Raw genomic sequence first — 12,663 nt, 5'->3', positions numbered from 1 at the left:
TTTTATTTTACCATTACTCGGATGCTGACTTTGGTATACTACAAGCTTTAAAATATAAAACGTTATTTGTTGTTTTAACTGTATTTTTGACTTGTAAGTAGTGTTAAAACTAAAAAAAATTGTGTCGGAATTTTCGGAAAAAAGGGTTTAAATGGGGGATGACCTGTTAATTAATACTATATTGTATTGTTTATTATTTGTGAAAGGTCCCGGGTGCGATACCCGACTGGGGCAATTTGGGAATTTATAATTTCTGAATTTTCTCTCCGTGGCTAGTTACCATCCTACCGACGAAAGACGTGCCGCTAATAGATTTAGCGTTCCGGAATCGCGTAGAAGCCGATCGGGGTATGGTTTACTATGAGTGCTGTATCCGTAACAGGTTGGCCTGTTACCATCTTAGATTATATCGTCACTTACCAGAAGGTGAAATTGCAGTCACGTGATAACTTTTTATACCATAAAAAAAAAATTACAGTACTTATCAAATGAAAATTAACATCTGCCTGAAAATTATTTTTATGGCCAGTAAAATTTACGCGATATAGCCATAAAAGTTTTCGCCGTAGCAATCAAGTGAAATGTAATGGACGCGTTTAGCGATATATTAGACTTGGAAACCGATAAAATAAATCAATTTACTCATTAGGTACCTATATTTATGTAGTTTTTGCTGAGGATGGTAAACGTTTTTGACCCGACGACGTTTCAGTTTATGTCTAAGTATGTGTACTTCATACTACACACGTACTTCTTTAGTCTTTTTGTCTGGCAGTTTCCTAAAATCATTTTGACCATTGTTATTGATCATTGTATTTTTTATCTGATTCCCAATGAAGGTGGACACCAACACAGCGGTCGGTTTAAAAAAATAGCCAAACTAAGGAAGTCTCCATTGCAGTTTAAAAACTACATGTTGTACCGACCCACATATCGTAGGATAAAGGCGAAATGAAGAACTTTTTCTTCTCTCTAGAAACACGCAACTCACTCTACAAAAATTAAGGTAATACGATATTGATAAATGATATTGGCTTTAATATTGGGGTATCTGAAGCTAAGAGAAAAGAAATCTCATAATTCATACAATATTATTTACTATTATGAGAAAAACACTTGATAATATACTGCCTTATATCTAGATCTGTACTTTAAATAACGTATAACCACTGTTTTGTTTTACATTACAAGAGACTATTACTTATAACGGTATATTATTTATAATATGTGTGTATATATTATTATGTAATATTAGAATTTATGAGTAAGTAGTTTATTATAATTATTTTTTATATATATATTATGTGCATATTTAATTTAAACTCAAATTGCTGCACCGACCCGTTCCTTCGTTTTTCCTAACGTCAAAGGTTGTCTGGAAGAGATCGCTTTAGTGATAAGTCTGCCTTTGCACGCTCAATTTTCCATTCTAAGTTTCTTCTGCGTATGTATTTACTTTGCTGAAATAAACTAAAACAACCTGTCGGTGAGCCCTCCCTCAAGATAGATATTACATAAAGAACACCTATGCTTTGCTATCTTTATGATTATTTTTGCTGTGTTTACATGTAGTTATTATTAATTTCTGTGAATGTCATGGTCACTTGTTATCGATGTACATATAAGTGAATGTATAGAATATTGTACAAGTTTATTACTGTATATAGTAAATATGTATATTGTTAGTGTCCTTAATAAATAAATAAAAACAATTTCAAAACTTTATCAAAAAACAATTACTTAAAAATGAAAGAAACTTCAGTTGTAGATGAACTTCCCCTTTTCTTAAAGCGATTAAAAGTTACCCAATAGCTATAAACATAATTTACCGTCTCATCATCTTGAACTAACTGCAAACAGTTATTTTTTATATCATCCATTCAAACTACTTTTCAAACTTCCATCAACTGCAATTTATTGTTAACCTTATCTTTATATGGATAGAGTCTAATATTATTTAACAGTTACCCGTTATAACTCGATTGGTTTCGAAGTAATGTAGGTATTGCGTGCGTTCAATTGTTGCGTCAATTTGATTTAATACTGTTTGGTATCTTAATACGGTTGCTTACTTTACGGGGTTTTATATCTAGAATAGTTTACGGTTGAAAATAAAGGTGTACAAACACCTTTATTTTCAACCATATGCACAAAGTTAATTGAAAAGGGGTATTAAGCCTATGGGGGTATTATCATCAACATCATCATAACAACCCATTATTGGCCCACTACAACGCACGGGTTTTTTTTCCACAATGTGAAGGGTTTAACCTGTAGTCCACCACGTTGGCCCAGTGCGGATTGGTGGACTCCACAAGCCATTGAGAACATTATAGAGAACTTTCAGGCGTGCAGGTTTCCTCACAAAGTTTTCCTTCACCGTTGAAGCAAGTCATATTTTAATTGCTTAAGACGCACTTAACTTACAAAAGTTAGAGGTGCGTGCTGAGATTCGAACTCAGCCCCCCGAAAGTGAAGCCGAAGTCCGAACCCCAAGGCTATCATTACAATATACTGGGGTATTATATGGAGTATTTATTTCATGTATGTTTATATTTTATTTGTATTTATGTGTAATATATTTATATATATTATAATTATATTTATATATATATATTTCATTTATATATTTGTATAATTTTAAATCTTAATTATTGAACCACCTACCTCTTTTCTGTTTTTTCCTTTTACGCCATTGGTTGCCTGGAAGAAATCGCTATGTAGCGATAAGGCCACAAAATTGTACTCTCTTGATATGTATTTATATCTCTGTAACTATCTTTGTTCTTTGGTGTACAATTAAGATAAATAGATATACTAAGTTGTCATAAAAAAACAATTTTAACATCTTTGCTTTGTTTATTTGTAGAATGGGGTTTCTTTTTCTTCTTCTTCTGCTTGCAGCTCAGGTTCGCCTGGTTCCTTGTGTCACGGCGACCGGTTACGATTTATTAAATAAATATAAATATACTATATAAATATAAATATACTACGACAATACACACATCGCCATCTAGCCCTAAAGTAAGCGTAGCGTTATGGGTACTAAGATAGCTGATGAATATTTTTATGAATATAATACATATAAATACTTATAATATACAGATAAACACCCAGACACTGAAAAACATTAATGTTCATCACACAAACATTTTCCAGTTGTGGGAATCGATCCAACGGTCTAGGACTCAGAAAGCAGGGTAGCTGCCCACTGCGCCAGTCGGCTGTCAAATTCGGTCGTCGATTTATTGTGACGCTGCTGTCTAAATCTCCCAGCAAGTATTGGTTGCCATCAGGAACAGCAGCAGTTTCTTTGCTGGAAGAGATTTAGCATCTTCTTATTGTGTTATACACTTTCCCAAAACATTGCTACGTTTATGCATCAACTAGGGGCAGGACAAGATTAAGTGCAGTGGCGTCTCCTCCTTACAGAGGCTACTTAGATCTGTGTCCTACAGCTTTAGGTTTAACACGTGAAAAAGTTAGATGGGATTACAGATTACTATGGCAAAAAGGTTACGGTTCTTGATATAAACGATAATTCACATACAAATTCAAACGCTAGCTTGCTTTATGTTGCTACCCAGCACTGGACATTGCATTGCGCCGTGTTAGTAGGTACAGCTTATACGAAGCGAGTCGCTGGGAGTCACTTTAAACTTGAGACACAAGACCGTGGAGTGTAGAAGATCTATGTACAACAATGGACGACTAATAAGGAGTTCTGGGAACAGCAATGGTATAGGCTGAGAATGATCAGTATACCATTTAAGTCATCATATATTATTACGCTGAAGAGTCTGCAGAGAGAATACTGGATTTTTGTGTTTGAAAGTCCATTTATCGCGGAAGACCATAACATCACAACCAACCGGGGCGGAATGGGAAAAATTATACCGTTTAAGAACTTTCGATGCGTGCGATGCGTTAAACGGTTAAAGTAAAGCCAAAATGATGTATGACGGAAATTACTCTTATTACCCTTTATTTTCCGTTATTCCACTTTAAAAATTGGTAAAAAGTGGTATTTTAAGGTTGATTCATATACCGGCTAAGTCACAGGGGACCGCTAGTATATGATTAATGCGGGAGTGTGTGTTTATTTGTTTATTGGTACCCTACTCGATGGTTGGCTTAAGAACTAATAATAATAATAATATATAAATATACTAAGACAATGTTTGTAACATCGCCATCTTTACATGTAAACACCCAGTCACTGAAAAACATTCATGATCATCACACAAATATTTTCCAGTCGTGGGAATCGAACCCACAGCCTTTTAATTAGAAAGCAGGGTCGCTGCCCACTGCGCCAATCGGCCGACAAAGCCTCAAACTTCACCGATTCTGATGAAATTCGGCACAGAAAAATTCTGCATCCAGAGCTGGACATACGATTCTTATTGACCCGGAAAATACACTAGGTATGCGTCCCGCGTCTTTAAACGCACGTTTAAAACCAAATATTTGTCATCTATCCAGCTTCACCGATCTTTACGAAATTTTGCATAGAAATAGCTCGAATCTAGTAACAATGAACTCCTGCAAGAAAAAAAACCCTGTTTATACGCCTATGAAGTCGCGGGTATAAGTATCTTTATATTTTACAAAACATCAAAGTTTTAAGTGCTTTCAATATTCATTTACATTTTAACATATACGTTCAGCACTCGCGCAAATTAACTGAATTTACCAACTTATTGTTCTCGAGGTTTAATATTGGACTAGACTCCAGCCGACTGAATGCCTTTTGTATCTTATTGGCCTGAAATACTGCTATCTTCCTGCTATTTTAAATTAGTTTTGACGGGTGATCAATTTCAGTCAAATTAGCATCCTAATAAATATTTACGAAAACACTTTTGTCGTAGTCTGACTTATTATTTTAAATATGATTAATTGAAATTTAATTACGTTATAACGTTTCATTTTAAATTGCAATTTAACTTTCATAGACACATATCAGTACCAGTCCGGAGGTAGAATTTTTTTTTCTACGACGATTAACACATTGCCATCTAGCTCCAAAGTGAGCGTAGCTGGTGTTATGGATACCAAGATGACTGGTGAATATTTTTATGAATAATATGCAATAATACTTACACTATACAGATAAACACCCAGACAATTAAAAAACATTAATGTTCATCACACAAACATTTTCCAGTTTTGGGAATCGAACCCACGGCTTTGGACTCAGAAAGCAAGGTCGCCGCCCACTGCGCCAATTGGCCGTCTAGAATTAATTTAATTAGCATTCCCTAGCCCGTGTCTCACACAGCACGTAAAGGTGAAAGTCCCGGCTATTGGTACTAATATGTGATAATAATAGATTAAGCAGCATGGGGTATCTATAGAATCTCTTAGGCCTTTTCTTCTATTAGAGTGAAGGCAAATGAGTGTGGTGAGGGAATTACTTTAGCAACTATCAGATTAACTGATGATCAATAATCCACACTAACATTATACAAGTCCGGTGCGTCCGTTTTTTTGTCTTTTACTCATGTTTCGCTCAACGGTTGAACCGATCGTACTGAGATTTGGAACATTAGAATCCTCGGTATGGACATCTTGCAGTATTTATCTCGGAGAGGGTGGTCAAAGATACCTATGGGATTTAAAAACAGCATTTCTTACCTGTACAAGGCTTAGCTTCTTAACTTTTCTAAGTGAAATTTTGTATTAAAATAATCGGCATGCTGGAAACGGCCATAGGATTTTCTTTGTTTTTTCTGGATAAAGTCTTTATCCAGAAAAAACAAAGAGGGATTAGAATCCATTAATTAATTACATAAAGTCGTGACTAATTTTGAATCCTCAAATAATCATTACCACAAGAAAGACTTACTATATGGGAAATCTATGTTTCCCTTGTGTTGTTTCTTTTGTGTTTTGTTGCAATAAAATTTTCCAAACTTTTCTATTCTAAGTATTTTATTTCTCAGTTATTCTCAGATTATTTTACGGTTGTAAAATCTGCCCTCGAAACGGACTGAACGTCAAAGTTTACTCCAAAAATAATTCCTATGGCGAATCTTAAATGAGTCGTTAGTGTAAGTCATAACGAAGTTGGAAACTAGTTGAGTGCGCTAAGTATACATTTTAATGGTAACCGTTCCGCACGGGAAGACTGTAAAACAACAGTCCCTTAAAAGGTTTCGGTCCCTAACTACGCTGAACGGTAGCGTCACAATGTGAAGTTTCAATTCTGATACTAAAATAAATCTTAACGAACGGAGACCAAAATAAATCTTAAAGAACTACGGTAACTATACACAGATTAGATGTTAATGGCCAAAGGAAAGTAGTGAAACTAAGCTTAGCAGGCTGACCACAGGTGGAGAAGAGAGGTAATGACAAGGTTGCTTGGAAGCATCCGGCTCCGCTTTCATCTCTCACAAGATAGAAAAATTAGTGTTAAAATGTAAAATGTAAATTGTTGATGTTGGAAAAGAGCAACTGCTGAGTTTCTTGCCGGCTTCTTCTCGGTAGAATCTGCCTTCCGAACCGTTCCGAACCGTCACTACAAACAGACATTCTTGACGTGTCAAAAGTGCTTATATTAGGCCTACTTGAAATAAAGGAATTTTGAATTTTGAATTAAAAAACCAAACAGACGAACCCATCAAAAAACCATCGCCATTAAACAGAGCAACATTTCGCAGAGCATGCAAAGAACACAAGACGCCTTTCTGTCTTCATTAACCTGTTCGTAAGTGACCTCATGTGCCTACACCGGCAACCTCGCACTTTCGGCAGGAACACAGCCATGCACACTGCTTGGTGGAAAAAAAGCATGGCCGTAGTAGACGACCTTTGAATGAGATATTCCTTATTTATGTAATAACGTGCATTGACCTGTTTAAATTGGCATCACTATTTTGATGGTAAATCGCTTCCTTTAAACTTGATTTGCAAACGCTCTACGACTTTTAAACTCTTATCTATGCTAATCTGTGCTACAATAATTGACAATCTTTGGTCAAAACAATTTTTTCTCAATATTTTAATTTTCTTTGCGTTGATAATCAGTATATTGTAACCGGCCATTCGATCCCGCAACATTTTTTTCTTTTGCTCAAAATGATCTTTGATAGCAACTTCAAAATCAGTATCTAATTGTTAGGAATAATTATTGTTTTTGCACAACTTACTATTCAATGATATTCATAAAAAATTTAATACCATATGACTTGAAAAATTCAGTATCTAATTTGTAGAAATATTTATTGTTTAAGCACACTTGCTATTCACTGAAATGAAATAAAAAAGCAGATATTTTATTTCAAATTGAATACCATATGACTTGAGTTACGTGTTAATAATTATTGCTATGATTGTATTACTTAAGCAACCTCTCAAAATATATCTAATGTGTGTACCTATGTCTATGATCCTAAAACAGCCTAACTGTTAATTTACGCGTATGTTACATTTGGCTAACTTATCTTACGGCTTGTCTGTAATTATATCTAAACAAAACTCCATATTAGCATTGAAAACATCTTTGAGCATGTTTGCTTTGTATGCTACTAACATGGGTTATATCGTATATTTAAGCGCTTTGCTTAAACAATATATCTCTCTCTATACTAATTTTTCATTGGATCTCATCTTTCATAGCCTATTAACGTCCCACTGCTAGGTACTGGCCTCCTCTCTCATAGAACAGTGGGTTATAGAGCTGAACACCACTACGCTACTTCAAAGCAGGTTGGTGGGCTTCAATGATTGTTCGTTCTCCTCGAGCTAAGAAATTAAACAATTCATTTTTGCCTTTCATTGTGTTAGGACTGAAAATATTATTGGCTAGACATTTAAAATCTAACACTATATACAAAGTTAAATATAAAATACCAGAAATCTTTCGGCCTGTAGCTTTTTACATTACAACTAATAACTTTTATTGTGACTCTACGACTTTTTTTAAACTCGACTTGACAGCGCGCGACCCTCAACCATATCGTGTGACCTGACTACGCGACGTTGTCGAATCACATGTATTTGGTGTGTTTGTTTTTTTTTGTGAAATAAATTAAAAGTTAATATATAAAACAAAATCATTATTTAATTTAACTATTTTAATTATTAATTTAAATAAAATTAAACGTCATTTATTTTCATTTATTTTAATTTTGAAAAGTCGCAGAATAAAAATTGTTATTTTTACGGATGCGAACTCGCCGAGAGCTTTCTGGTGTGAACCATGAACTCCTCGTCAGTCGAACACGCTAACCACTACAGCATCATCATTTCATTACTATCAACCCATTGCCGGCCCATTACAGGGCACGGATCTCCTCCAAACTAGGAGAAACATTTCGGCCTTAGTCTATCACGCTGACCAAGCGCAGTCTTCTGCCGAAATCACATGCCCTTGAGAAAATTATGGAGAACTCTCAGGCATGCTGGTTTCCTCACGATGTTTTCCTTCACCGTTGAAGCAAGTGACATTTAAATAATAAATAAATAAATATACTAAGACAATACACACATCGCCACCTAGCCTAGTAAAGTAAGCGTTGCTTGTGTTATGGGTACTAAGATGACTGATGAATATTTTTTTAAGAATAATATACATAAATACTTAGAATATACGTATAAACACCCAGACACTGAAAAACATTTATGCTCATCACACAAATATTTTCCAGTAGTGGGAATCGAACCCACGGCCTTGGGCTCAGAAAGCAGGGTCGCTGCCCACTGCGCTAATCGGCTGCAATTTAAATTCGAAGATAAAATATTTAAATTTAGAAGTGCTTGCCAGGTATCGACCTGGGTCCCCCTGAGAGTTAAGCCAAAGTTCTAAACAGCTATCACTGTTTGTCACCGCTCCATCAACGGGATAGTTTTCTATTTCTAGATAGTCATCTATGAATACAAAAATAACCAAGAGATTTTTGGATCGCTTCCATTTATATAGAGTTGGAACTACACTATATGTTCTCAGTTTGAAAGTCGGAAGCGAGGAAAATAGCCAACACGTACCTAGGGGTGAAAGTAGGTCGTTTTTCGCGACTTCAGTTTATCCAAGGTCAGCAGCACTTCAACAACGCGAATAGCTTCTGCAGCTGCTCCTACCTTGTCCAGGATTTATCAAGACGTATCTATGTTCAGCTTTGCAATGAGGGTACTGTATAGTAGGTGTTTTTGCGAGTAAGTCTATTGCCAGTGACATAATCTGTTTATAGTTAGTGTTTTTAATTTTTTTTTCTGATTTGTTTGTCAGATAAAAAGATCAACTATTGTAGCTGCGTGCCACATCTATTGTTCTTGTTAAAGTTTAATTGTATTTGGTGTACTACAAAGTGTATTTCATAACTTCTTTTGGTTTTTAAATTACGGCTAGAAACCGTAATACTCCGAACAACCGTAATAACTCTGAACAGTATCCTGTTAGTTTTGAGGTTCCAAATTATTGCAAAATTTTGTCAAAATCGACTTTGCTATCTAGACATGCTTGGGTAGTATAAGATATGTCATTATATGCCGCACAAAGGGTCCTCGGTGTTCCCGAGATAAAAAATATCGAATTTCCGTCTCCAGAATAAATAAAAAAAAAAAACTTATTTTCCAATCTCAAGTTTTGTGCTCTACCTAGTTGAATTTGGATATAACGTATATTGAAATTATGTACTTTAAAACGAGTGACTCAACTATATTATGTCGAAGTACGTATGTAAACGTGTGTTGTTTTGATGCTGTTTTGTTTTTCTTTTTTTTTTTTCATATGAAAAAACCATTAGTTATTCTTTCGCATTTTTAATCAGTAAAGTATAATCAAACGTGGAAACGATACGCTGGAATAGTTTATTCTTGCATTATTGTTATTAATTAATAACAACCAAATTAATGTAACGATCAATTATTATTAATGATGCAAATGCAAAAGGACCTATTCATGTATTCTGGTCGGTTGAGCGCATTATCGAAATAGCTCAATGTTTGTCCAATTAGCTTTAACTACTCATTAGTGATAATGAAGATAGTATTAAGCTCGAGTTAATCAATCACTAGATAGTGAGCTAATGACTATTTATACGGTTATATTGATGTAAATCATCGATTGGAACGCCTAGTCAGAAAAATCAACTGTGTGCCGGCACGAAAAACGGCGTTACGCTCTCATATGTCGATCTCGACACGGAATACTAAAAGTATTTACTTGATTTATATTTATTAATAGTTACAAAGGTAATATCATATATATACTGACACATTTTTCAGCAAAATATATAAATATTATTAACTAACTAATATCCTTTTGAATTTTTTGTATATGCATTTTTTTTAATTATTATCGACAATTTTTTAACAGAATAAGATCAAATGGATTATATTAATACCTCTATCAATGGTAAACGTCAGTAGTACTAGTAAACTATATACCTAGTTTTAGTTATATACTAGCTGTCCCGGTGAACTTCGTACCGCGGATCATTTTTTTTTTTGATGCATGTTATATTTTAATACTTATTATCCTATACCGGTCTAAGAGGAATCCAAAAAATCAAATATCATAAAAATTATTCCAGCCGTTCTTGAGTTATAAATGGTATAACTAACACAACTTTTATATTCTTATTCTCAGTCGGTTCGCTCTTGTCAGAGCGGTCGCGGTCGTCACTTAAGTGTTGTGGCACGCTTGACTATTCGTCGCCACTCCTCTCTGGCAGCTGCCTTTCCAGTACACTCATGTAAAGGGACTTCTTTTATATATATAGATATTATTTTAAAATATTTGTTTATTTTAAGGAAATGACTTAAAGATGCCATTGTTAAAAAAACCCTTATACTTTCATGTATTCCTGGTTATTAAAAATAAAATCGACGCTGTTGGCCGGTTGTCCCATAATAGCCCATTCTTGTTGAACTTTACTTTCATTTTGTAGAATAAAATCTTTTTAGGGCGCTACGTAAGCTTCAGTTCGTAAAAGTTTATACAGTTTAGTATGCATTTTCGTATCATTTCTTATCCAGTATACTTAGCAACCACGGTCTGATTATTTTTTATGTTTTCAGCTCCGACTTACTGGTTTTTTGTTTTATACAAAATATTTAATTTCACAAATTCAAATAAGTTTTATTGTACGATTATTTTTTCTTCTTATAACGCAGTATATGGTGTTCCAGCAAGAAAATCAGCACAGGTACGTAGCATCCGTAATGCGGTGACGAGTGAATTCAAAGAAACATTGTTCATCGCCCGTTATTTATAATCAACCTAATACAAAATTTTCACTACAAATTATACCTCCAAACGGTATCAATTAGTTGGAGACAAAAACAAAGTGATAAGAGTGCCCAGTGTTAGTTATAGAGGTCAGGGTAAACGTCAGTGCACGTAACAGTATAGAGAATCTTTTACAACCACAGCTCGCTTATCAGTAATCGTTTCCTCGGCGCTGGAAGACTTTCCCGCTGCACCAACTTTGTTTACTGCGATACTTAGTGCTTAACTCCGTTTAACCAGCTTTTACCGCACAAAAGGGTGTTTCAGCGCTTTATTAGATCCAAGCATGTATGTATTTTAGAGATACTACCCCAAGCTACACCAACATGCAATTTAAGGATTCCGTACTTGAAGGGTGCCAACCGAACCCTCTTACATCCGCTGTCCGTCTGTTCGTCTGTTTGTCAGCGGAATTTTATCTCATGAACCGTAAAAAGTGGATAGTTAAATTTTTGACAGAATTTGTATTACTATTGCAGCACACTATAAAAAAACACAAATTGTTTTCTACGTGGCTTCGTACCGAAACACTAAATCACTTGCTGGCACGTCTTTATTGGTCGAATAGTAACTAAAGCCTCCGTGGTAACTAAGTAAAAATTCCGATCTTACCCGGGTGTTGAGGACAAAACCCGGCATTATGATATCTGTACTCTTTAGAAACATTGGTTTTAATCTCTAATGCCCTTAAAACTTCCATTTCACCTACCTATAATGATTGTTACTTCTAATTACGAGTGAATAGACATCATTTAAGCGTGGTCCCACAAGTTTGCATTACGACTATATACTCTCAGTTCTGATGATTACAGCCGAACGCTGCTATATTTTATTATAATATACCAACTGTTCGAACGTGACTTTGTCTGCATTTTTTTAGTTTTTTCGAGATCGCTTTAGCAGATTCACCTGACATAACTCTGCATTCAATACCATGTATTCTTATCTCCCGGAAACACACTCTGATATTGCTTCGGGATACAATGTTTTTTGACCTAAAACAAACAGTCTTGGTGCAAGTTATAGCGTCAAATTTCATCTAGATTATTGGAGTAGTTGACCTGCACATAGATAACAAAAACAAACAAATATACGTAAATTTGCCATGTCATGTTTGCACTTGACTGTATTCGACTTTGCGAGAGGAGGGTAAGTCACCAATCCGATTACTGAATTGTGTTACTTTTGCTTGATTATATCAGACACCATTGTTGGACTTGTACCTTCGCAAAACTATTCCACGGTGGTGTAGCAATACTATAAACTAAAATAACACTGGCGGTTTTCTGATGAATTCTGCACTCCTAGTAGCTTTATAATAAAATGTAGGTATTCTGCAGAAACTTTCATTATCCTTCATTCGGATTTTTTTTTTATCAGTTAAATTTTTAATCCGATCAGATTTAAAATAAAACCTCTTTACT

The sequence above is a fragment of the Pararge aegeria genome, chromosome 1, assembly GCF_905163445.1.
Source record: "Pararge aegeria chromosome 1, ilParAegt1.1, whole genome shotgun sequence".
In the NCBI taxonomy this organism is placed as follows: Eukaryota; Metazoa; Arthropoda; class Insecta; order Lepidoptera; family Nymphalidae; genus Pararge; species Pararge aegeria.
Note: the sequence above shows the minus strand (reverse complement) of the source record.